General features: G+C 39.3%; 1 protein-coding gene across 2 annotated transcripts in view; it reads left to right on the plus strand.

The window, feature by feature from the left end:
- TULP4 (TUB like protein 4) overlaps positions 1-8,101 on the plus strand; it is a 260,270-nt gene extending 252,169 nt beyond the window's left edge. For both annotated transcript variants that reach the window (XR_007152147.1, XR_007152148.1), the window contains exons 19-20: positions 2,234-2,238; positions 8,089-8,101. The gene's annotated coding sequence lies outside the window, so the exon portion shown is untranslated. The remainder of the gene's footprint in view (positions 1-2,233; positions 2,239-8,088) is intronic.
- The last annotated feature ends 3,223 nt before the right edge of the window (positions 8,102-11,324 follow it).

An 11,324-nucleotide genomic window follows, 5' to 3' on the forward strand; every position in this document is an offset into this window, starting at 1 on the left:
TGGTCTGGCCACTGTCCATTTATTGATTCAGTCTCTCAGTTTAAATAAGCAAATTTCTAATTCTCTTGAATTTTATCATTTTATCATAATGAAACAAACTTACTCCAGTGAACAATAAATTAATTGACATTAGTAAGATTGTCTTACAATTGCATAATTATACTTTTAATCTTTTTTTAAGGTTTATTTTTGAGAGAGGGAACAGAGCATGAGCAGGGGAGGGGCAGAGAAAGAGGGAGACACAGAATCCAAAGCAGGCTCCAGGCTCTGAGCTGTCAGCACAGACCCCAACATGGGGCTCAAACTCATGAACTGTGAGATCATGACCTGAGCCGAAGCCAGATGCTTAACCGACTGAGCCACCCAGGCAGCTGTGTGTAATTATACTTTTAAATATACAAAAGGTAAGAAATGCTGCCCATAAATCGTGCATCCTTCCCCAGTTTCTAATTTGAATTTGCAAAAATGGAGAAGGCACATGGAACTATGTATACTTTCAAAAACAAGAGTAAAGTGGGGGCGCCTGGGTGGCTTAGTCAGTTAGGCATCCGGCTTCGGTCAGGTCATGATCTCATGGTTCATGAGTTTGAGCCCCACGTCAGGCTCTGTGCTAATGACTTGGAGCCTGGAGCCTGCTTCAGATTCTGTCTCCCTCTTTCTCTGCCCCTCCCCTGCCCATGCTCTGTTTTCTCTCTCTCTCTCTCTCTCTCAAACATTTAAAAAAAAAAAATTAAAAAAAAAAACAAGAAACAAGAGTAAAGGCAAAACATGTGAGGAAACACTAGAGGTGATATAAGAAAGATAATGAGGAAATACTCTGTAGATCATGTTCTAGCTACATTAACATTTTATCATAAACCCCATTTTTTAAAATTTAACTTTATTTTTTATTTTTTAAAATTTACATCCAAATTAGTATATAGTGAAGCAATGATTTCAGGAGATTCCTTAATGCCCCTTACCCATTTAGCCCATCCCCCCTACCACAACCCCTCCAGCAACCCTCAGTTTGTTCTCCATATTTATGAGTCTCTTCTGTTTTGTCCCCTCCCTGTTTTTATATTATTTTTGTTTCCCTTCCCTTATGCTCATCTGTTTTGTCTCTTAAAGTCCTCATATGAGTGAAGTCATATAATTTTTGTCTTTCTCTGACTAATTTCACTTAGCATAATACCCTCCAGTTCCATCCACATAGTTGCAAATGGCAAGATTTCATTATTTTTGATTGCTGAGTAATACTCCATTGTATATATATCCCACATCTTCTTTATCCATTCATCCATCGAGGGACATTTGGGATCTTTCCATATTTGGCTATTGTTGATAGTGCTGCTATAAACATGGGGGTGCATGTGTCCCTTCAAACCAGCACACCTGTATCCCTTGGATAAATGCCTAGTAGTGCAATTGCTGGGTCATAGGGTGGTTCTATTTTTAGTTTTTTGAGGAACCTCCATCCTGTTTTCCAGAGTGGCTTGCATTCCCACCAACAATGCAAAAGAGATCCTCTTTCTCCATATCCTCGCCAACATCTGTTGTTGCCTGAGTTGTTAATGACAGCCATTCTGACAGGTGTGAGGTGGTATCTCATTGTGGTTTTGATTTGTATTTCCCTGATGATGAGTGACATTGAGCATTTTTTCATGTGTTGGTTGGCCATCTGGATGTCTTCTTTGGAGAAGTGTCTATTCATGTCTTTTGCCCATTTCTTCACTGGATTATTTGTTTTTGGGGTGTTGAGTTTGATAAGTTGTTTATAGATTTTGGATACTAACCCTTTATCTGATATGTCATTTGCAAATATCTTCTCCCATTCTGTCGGTTGCCTTTTAGTTTTGCTGATCATTTCCTTCGCTGTGCAGAAGCTTTTTGTTTTGATGAGGTCCCAGTAGTTCATTTTGCTTTTGTTTCCCTTGCCTCCAGAGACGTGTTGAGTAAGAAGTTGCTGCGGCCAAGATCAAAGAGGTTTTTGCCTGCTTTCTCCTCAAGGATTTTGATGGCTTCCTGTCTTACACTGAGGTCTTTCATCCACTTTGAGTTTATTTTTGTGTATGGTGTAAGAAAGTGGTCCAGGTTCATTCTTCTGCATGTCGCTGTCCAGTTTTCCCAGCACCATTTGCTGAAGAGACTGTCTTTATTCCATTGGATATTGTTTCCTGCTTTGTCAGAGATTAGTTGCCCATATGTTTGTGGGTCCATTTCTGGGTTCTCTATTCTATTTCATTGATTTGAGTGTCTGTTCTTGTGCCAGTACCATACTGTCTTGATGATTACAGCTTTGTAGTATAGCTTGAAGTCTGGGATTGTGATGCCTCCTGCTTTGGTTTTCTTTTTCAAGATTGCTTTGGCTATTCGGAGTCTTTTCTGGTTCCATACAAATTTTAGGATTATTTGTTCTAGCTCTGTGAAGAATGCTGGTGTTAATTTGATAGGGATCGCATTGAATATGTAGATTGCTTTGGGTAGTATTGACATTTTAACAGTATTTTTTCTTCCTATCCAGGAGCATGGAATCTTTTTCCATTTCTTTGTGTCTTCTTCCATTTCTTTCAACAGCTTTCTATAGTTTTCCGTGTATAGATTTTTCACCTCTTTGGTTAGATTTATTCCTAGGTATTTTATGGTTTTTTTGCACAACTGTAAATGGGATCGATTCCTTGATTTCTCTTTCTGTCACTTCATTGTTGGTGTATAGGAATGCAACCGATTTCTGTGCATTGATGTTATATCCTGCAACTTTGCTGAATTCATGAATCAGTTCTGGCAGTTTTTTTGGTGGGATCTTTTGGGTTTTCCATATAGAGTATCATGTCATCTGGGAAGAGTGTAAGTTTGACCTCCTCCTGGCCAATTTGGATGCCTTTTATTTCTTTGTGTTGTCTGATTGCAGAGGCTAAGACTTCCAATACTATGTTGAATAACAGTGATGAGAGTGGACATCCCTGTCTTGTTCCTGACCTTAGGGGGAATGCTCTCAGTTTTTCCCCATTGAGGATGATATTAGCATTGGGTCCCTCGTATATGGCTTTTATCATCTCGAGGTATGATCCTTCTATCCCTACTTTCTTGAGGGTTTTTTATCAAGAAAGGATGCTGTATTTTGTCAAATGCTTTCTCTGCATCTATTGAGAGGATTATATGGTTCTTGTCCTTTCTTTTATTGATGTGATGAATCACGTTAATTGTTTTGCGGATATTGAACCAGCCCTGCATCCCAGGTATAAATCCCACTTGGTCGTGGTGAATAATTTTTTTAATGTATTGTTGGATCCGGTTGGCTAATATTTGCTTAGGATTTTTGCATCCATGTTCATCAGGGAAATTGGTCTATAGTTCTCCTTTTTAGTGGGGTCTCTGTCTGGTTTTGGAATCAGGGTAATGCTGGCTTCATAGAAAGAGTTTGGAAGTTTTCCTTCCATTTCTATTTTTTGGAACAGTTTCAAGAGAATAGGTGTTAACTCTTCCTTAAATGTTTGGTAGAATTCCCCTGGAAAGCCATCTGGCCCTGGACTCTTGTTTTTTGGCAGATTTTTTATTACTAATTTGATTTCCTTACTGGTTATGGGTCTGTTCAAATTTTCTATATCTTCCTGTTTCAGTTTTGGTACTGTATATGTTTCTAGGAATTTGTCCATTTCTTCCAGATTGCCCATTTTATTGGCATATAATTGCTTATAATATTCTCGTATTATTGTGTTTATTTCTGTTGTGTTGGTTGTTATTTCTCCTCTTTCATTCTTGATTTTGCTTATTTGGGTCCTTTCCTTTTTCTTCTTGATCAAACTGGCTAGTGGTTTATCAATTTTATTAATTCTTTCAAAGAACCAGCTTCTGGTTTCATTGATCTGTTCTGGTTTTTTTGGTTTCGATAGCATTAATTTCTGCTCTAATCTTTATTATTTCCTGTCTTCTGCTGTTTTTGGGTTTTATTTGCTATTCTTTTTCCAGCTCCTTAAGGCATAAGTTTAGGTTGTGTATCTGAGATCTTTCTTCCTTCTTTTGGAAGGCCTGGATTGCTCATAAACCCCATTTTAATTTTACTGCCTGAGTTTACCCCCAAGGGACATAAAAACTACCTGCAATGCTCACAGTGAGTTCTTGAAAGCTTTAAAACTTCTGTGGCAGAGTTGGAACAATGATTCTCTTCACTGATAGAGCTTAGTTCAGGGAAATCATGCTCACCCCATAATAAGGCTGTGCTGTGACCAGGCTGCTTGCTTTTGAAATATTTAAATAAAAATGTTCCCACATCTAAACAGTAATACCATCTTGAGGAGGAAAATGGATTCTGAATCCCACTGGAGGGGAAGGGATGGAGGCAAAGCAACTTTGAGAGAGTTTAGCAGCACGTGACTATTAAAGGCACCCTGTTTCCAGAAGTTCATCAAACATCTAATTCTCTACTGATCCAGTCACTGCACCTGCAAGCATCTCAGTAGAAGAGGTGGTGAGTGTAAAATGTAAATGGCAGCTTTATCAGAACTCTGACTTTTCTGTGCTCCCTTTTAAGTAATTCAACCTGCCCATGTCCTTGCTGTGGGGTCAACATAGTTTTCTCTGCCTCTCTGAGAGACCTCATAGCAGTGGTCTCTGTTGTTTGGCTATTGTCTTTTTCTCAAGTTACCCTCCTTATGAGAACAATACTTTCAGCTAACGGGTAAATGCAACGGGTCCTGGTAATGTGTTTAGCAACCAGCTCTCTAGAAACAAAACCCTGAATGCATGCATGCATTTATATACATAGGCATATAAATCGTAATAAATCATAAATTGTAGTGGTGTGAAGGTTGTGTAGCTCACAATTACAAATAATAAAATAAGCAATGCTCTTTGTTATGATGTCATGTAGCCAGTTGATTCTCACAGAGTGCTTTTGTTGATTTTTGCTGAACGCTTGTATCCATAGCCTATCTATGGTTGCAGTTGGCAAACAAGTGTAGTTCTGACATAAATGGTGGTTGATATTTCCATTTCCATTTATGAACAAAAGTGAAACAACAAAGATGTGTGTTCCGTGAAATGTCAGAATTTTATTCAGACATTAATGACATGAGCAATTTCTTTGCTAAGTTGAATAATAGTTTTCAAATATTTGAAGAAAATTTCCTCAATTTTTTATGCTATTTACAATGAAAATAATTTTCAATTTAAACTGCATTTTAACATTGTCTCCATCACATTAAGTCTAGAGCCTAGACTTGAAACAATAAAACTAAATCGGCCCTTTATTAATGGCTCTAACTGATTTGCATGGTGTAAATATTCCCACTGGAGCCAATTTCAAGCAACCAACAAATGCCACTGAAAGAGGAGTTGGAAAGAGATACAAGGTAAGTAGCAATTTAATGTTTCCTAATGACGGTTTAGCAATCCACTCTCAACATTCCTGAAAATTTAACCATTTATTTAGCTGACTCCAGCCCATCCCTGGTTGCGTGTGCTGGTTTTCAGAATGCAAATTAGCCCGGGTTCAGATAGGATGACAATGCGGGGATCATTTAATCCAAGAAGGTGAAGTGCTTCATCCATAGTTACTCAGCTGGCAGGTTCAGGGCAGAGATGTTTCTGTTGTCCTTCCATTAACAGGCAAATATTTAAGGGGTGCCTCCTACTTACCAGCCACTATAACGCTTGTTGAGACAGGTAATCCCATGGCGAATGGAGTGGGCGCAGCCCTGCCCCACAGAGTATATGGTCCCAGCCAGTTCTTTGTCTATTAGACTCTGCTGAATCCCCTTCTGTCCCCAGCCAACTCATCCTGGTGTTCCGGAGCCTGATGCAGGGCTCACGGCTGTGCCAGTGAGAAGCCAGCCATGACGGCTCCCTCACCTTCCTTTTCCATAGCAGTGCACCCCCGTGTCCTGCCATTTCTCCCCCTACTCTCCTCGCCCACTGCTTCCCTAACCCCAGTACAAGTCCCCATCGCCTCTTACCTAGCCTCCTAACCAATCTTCCTACTCCCTATTACCCCAGGCCACTCTCCATCCAGCAACCAGAGTGGTTTTCTTTTCCTTTCTTTATTTTTTAAAAGTATTTTATTTTGTTTTTAAGTAATCTCCACACCCAGCACAGGGCTTGAACCCACAACCTCGAGATCAAGAGTTGCACGCTCTACTGACTGAGCCAGCCAGGCACCCCTAGAGTCGTTTTCTTAATTTAAAAACAAACAAATAAAAAACCAAACCCGAACAAAAACCTGTGTTGAGCTCAAGCTCAAAATCCTTTAGTGGCAGTCAAGCCTGGTAATGAGACCCTTCACCTCCAGCCTGCATGGTTGCACTGCTCACTAACTGGGTGGTTTGGGGCAAGATAACATAGCAACTCTGCGTATATTTCCCCAGCTGCAAAAAGAGAATAAAATGGTGGTGCATTGAATAGAGTAGTCTTGAGGATTAGATGAGTTAGCATATGTGAAGTGCTGAGAACAGTGCATCGTTATCCCGAGTCTCATTGTTATCATTAGGGTAAAGACCGAACCCCTTACCTGCTCCTGCCTACTCTTCCAGCCTCAGCTCAACACTTGCCCCCCCATCTCTGTGTTCCAGACCTCTGCTCTTCTCTGTAAAGTCCTCACCAACTGGCCTTTCTCCAAGCTCCTCTTGCTTTTACCTTTAACTCCACTCCTCCTTCAGAGCTCCTTCAAAACCATGCCTGCAGAAAAGACTTCCCTCGCCCCAGTCTATATCAAATTTTTTGCTACATTCCTTTGGACCACATCTCCCATTGTGTACTCAGGCATTCATTAGGATGACTATATAACAGTTCATGTCCTGCCTGTGGACTCCATGAGCGTGCCCAGGGCCCTGTAGAATGCCTGGAACACGGTAAGTACCAGTATATATAAAGTATAATAAATAGGGCTTATCTAACACCCATCAGAGAGACCACTTGTCATAAGAACGTCTCATTCAGCGAAATTCCAGTAGGAATTAGAAAGTTTAGCTGTATGCCTGGATTTGGCATGAATTCTTTCACACGGTTACCCCCTTTCCCCCACACTGCCAAGAGCTCTGCTTAATTTCTGCCAAGTGCTTGGTCATGGCAGGAAAAGAACAAGGATAATATCAAGACTTTGGGGCCTTGCCAAAGTATTTTACCCTACAGGATTACTAGCTGTTGAGAGCAAGCTTGACTTCCCAAGGCCATTCCTAACAGTTCCAGTGGTTAAGTAATTACCACAAACACTTTCTAAGCACCCATTGGATACAGGAAATCATAGCAGGTGCCTCCCAGCACCTTGACTGTGTTCTTCCAGAAAAGACTGAACTGGGTCCACTTTCCAAAGGAGATCCTGGAAACCATGGAGTTTGAACTCACTAAGATTGAGCAATTCTTCACGTATCGGCACCTAACAGTGGCCTCAGCATATTTTGCTTACACATTTTACATCCTTATCTAGAGAAACATACTAAAGTATTGAAGTAAAATGCTATATCTGGGATTTGCTTTAAGATCCCAACAACAAAACTGCAGGGGAAATAGATGAAACAAGAATGGCAGCGAGTTGATAACTGGAGGTGGGTGAGGGGTGATGTATACTTGGACAAGGAGGGAGCAAAATGGGTGAAAGCTTCTGTAATGAAACTTTTCTAAAAGCCTCAGAATATATAAAGCAAAACTTGATAGAACTACAGGAATCCATCGACAGATCCACCATTGTGGCGGGAGTTTACAGCATAATTCTTTCACTTATAGATCAATCTAACAACCAAAAGCTAAATTTCATAGATATAAATAAAACTTGGCACTCAACAACTAGAGAATACAAAATCTTTAAAACACACATGAAACATTTATAAAAATTGATCATACACTAGGCCATAAAGCTAGTATCAGCAAAGTTACAAAATCTGTACCATGTAGACTATGTTCTTAGAACACAATGCATTTAAGGTATTAATCAATAAACAGACGAAACTGTCTAAATGTTTGAAATTTTGAAATGCATTCTAAATAACCCATAGGTCAAAGAACAACTGAATGGTAATGAGTCAAAACTTGTGAAATGCCATGAAAATGGTGCTTGGAGACGAATTTATAGCCTTAAATGCTTATTTTTATGTAAGAAAAAAAATGAAAATTAGGGAGCTAATACACATCTTCAGGCATTTGGGGAAAAAAAAGCAACAGAAAACTTTTTTTTAAAGGATAAGGAAACAAAGATAATAGAATTTAATAAACATAAAAACCAAAATTACATTCAAGAAGGCCCATGATATCAAAAGTTAGTTCTTAGAAAAGATCAATGAATTTGACAAATACCTGGCATGGTGTATGAAGAAAAATGAGAAAGCACAAATAGACGATATTAGGAATGGAAATGGGACGTGACTTCAGATAGAAACTTTGAAAAGTTAAGCGAGTAAGAATACTATAAACAATTGTATGCCATTAGATTTGAAAACGTAGAAATGCAATCATTAGTAGAAAAGCTTCCTGCAAAGAAAACATCAAGCCAAATAGGTTTAGTGAGAAGTGCCATCAACTTTCAAGTAACTTACCCTGCCTCTCTTATTCAAACACTTGTAGAAATATTCTTTTAAGAGGAAACACTCCCTGCCAACCCCCATGTAGCCAGTACCCAAATAAGACAAGGATAAAATCAAAAATGAAAATTACAGGCCATCTTCACTTAAGAAATGGCTGGCTCATTTCATCTCATCTCCCTTTCTCCTTCCTGCTAGGAAATTGGCATTTCGACAGGCAAATCACATCTAACCAGCATTTAATCACTTGAAGTGTGAGTTTCCTCTTTTGGGTTAACTCAGAAAAATAGGCAGATCAGCCTAATGCTTAAGTGTTCTTAGAGCCCTATTTTTTACCTAGTGTAATAAATTATTCTTGGCCTGGTATTTTTCACACTTAGTTTATAGCTACAGGAGAAGGAAAGTAAATTAACCTAAGTTTTTATACAGCTAGAAACAAATCACTAATTGGGTTATCAACTATCCTCCTCTTTAGTCCTGCCTGCAGCTGTCAGGATGGGCAGGAGTCTCTTCCAGGAGCTGGAATGACTCGGAGGAGTCCTGGCTCAACTCAAGTCAGGTACCTCTTGCCTCTTAATTAAGTAAAAAGGGCATAACTGCTTTAAAAGCCCAATACCAACTCCCAGAACAGTTCCCTGCAATTACAAAGTGTCAGGCCTGTAAGCCTCAATAAATATTTGTTGAATAAATGCAATACAGGCGGATTTATTTCTTATGTATTCCCTCCTTTGGGAGAAATTGACTCAGAGGTAAAGTTTATATTTTTGTAAAATAATTAGATAACGCACATGTCTGGGGAGAAAAAAATGCTTAGCTACATTCTATAATAAGATACGTTGGTAAGTTCATAACTTAATTAAAGCCAAAGAGAGAAGCGGAAGGGAAATTTAAAGCTGTTAAATGATAATGCTACTTGCTGTTTTTTAGCAACCTCTAGAAATACATTTTTTTATTGCATCAGAAACAAAGAATACTAATAAGTATTCTTACTTAGAACACTTGTGTCAAATAATGTCAAATTAAACAGCTGTACATTGATTAGTCTCAAATGGGTGGTCAGTGTTCAATGGCATAGCTAGAACTTTATGGGTAAGAGAATAAAGTGTCAAGGAGGCGGGTCGTTCCCAAGTACAAATGCTGAGGTTAACATTTATGTACCATGGCTCATAGTGATGAACTGCCCATCTGTAATGTCAAGATAAAGTGGGTATGAATGAGCAGCTAAAAGAATATGTATCCCTGGAATTAAATTTTGATGTGTCAGTGTCAGCAGAGATATAACACAAATTAATCAGTGAGCTAAGATATGTATGACTAGAAGAAAAGAAAGAATATTTTCTCCTGCATGTTATTTCCTGTGATGAAATAATGGACCCTCTGTGAAGGAGTATGCAATACAAATTGGGCATGGAGTTAATCTTTATAAATGAACCAATTCGGCTAGTTTGATGTGAACCAAAGTCCTCTTTGAGGGTCAAATGATTGACTATTGGGAATTCTGTCTGGTCCAACGTAATACATCCCCAGGCTACTGACCTGAGTGTGGTCCACAAGGCATTGTGAGGCTAACCTGAAGGTGGCATTTAGCTGTCTCCACAGCTAGAAGAGGATTGAGGCGGGGGTGGGGAGGCACCCAGCAGAAAACAGCTGAAGGATGGGAATGAAAGCTGGTGCAGCCACTCTGGAAAACAGTATGGAGGTTCCTCAAAAAACTAAAAATAGAACTATCCTACCACCCAGTAATTGCACTACTAGGCATTTATCCACGGGATACAGGTGTGCTGTTTCAAAGGGACACATTCACCCCCATGCTTATAGCAGCACTATCAACAATAACTAAAGTATGGAAAGAGCCCAAATGTCCATTGATGAGTGAATGGATAAAGAAGATGTGGTATATATATATATATATATATATATATATATCCAATGGAGTATTACTCAGCAATCAAAAAGAATGAAATCTTGCCATTTGCAACTACGCGGATGGAACTGGAGGGTATTATTCTAAGTGAAATTAGTCAGTCAGAGAAAGACAAATATCATATGACTTCACTCATATGAGGACTTTAAGAGACAAAACAGGTGAACATAAGGGAAGGGAAATAAAAATAATATAAAAACAGGGAGGAGGACAGAACAGAAGAGACTCATAAATATGGAGAACAAACTGAGGGTTACTGGAGGGGTTGTGGGAGGGGGGATGGGCTAAATGGGTAAGGGGCATTAAGGAATTGACTCCTGAAATTCTTGTTTCACTATATGCTAACTAATTTGGATGTAAATAAAAAATAAAAAATAAAAAATAAAGCCGGGAACATTAAAAACAAAAAAAAGAAAAGAAAAGAAAACAGCTGAAAGACCAGACAATACATAGCACAATATGACTTGACAACCACAAAGACCTAGTTAGTAATGGCCACAAAGGCCAAATACACTGGTACAAAAGCCAAGATGTAGAAGTTAAGTAGAAGGGGAAGAGGTGAAAAGATCTAGAGAAGAAAAAAGGATTTCTTTCTTTATTTTGTAATGAAGAGGAGAGAAGGGCAGACCCAGGCATGCCAGCAGGGCCTGGAGAACAGTAGACCCACTGCAGTGATTGGAGTGATAGTTCAAATGAAAGCAAGAGGCCAATTCTCAGCAGCTTGGGGACGGAGGCAAGCTGCCCACACAGCTTGAGAGTCTTGATATCATATTCATTGTCCAACTGCTCATAGGTCTGTGCAGACATTCGATGAATAGACACACTGAACCTGTGCCTTCAATAGCCTCTGGAGCAGGATGTGTGTCACTAATGCTCCATAGTGACAAGTGGGGTCTACAATGAGGCTGAGAAGA

This window comes from Prionailurus viverrinus, chromosome B2, assembly GCF_022837055.1.
Source record: "Prionailurus viverrinus isolate Anna chromosome B2, UM_Priviv_1.0, whole genome shotgun sequence".
NCBI lineage: Eukaryota > Metazoa > Chordata > Mammalia > Carnivora > Felidae > Prionailurus > Prionailurus viverrinus.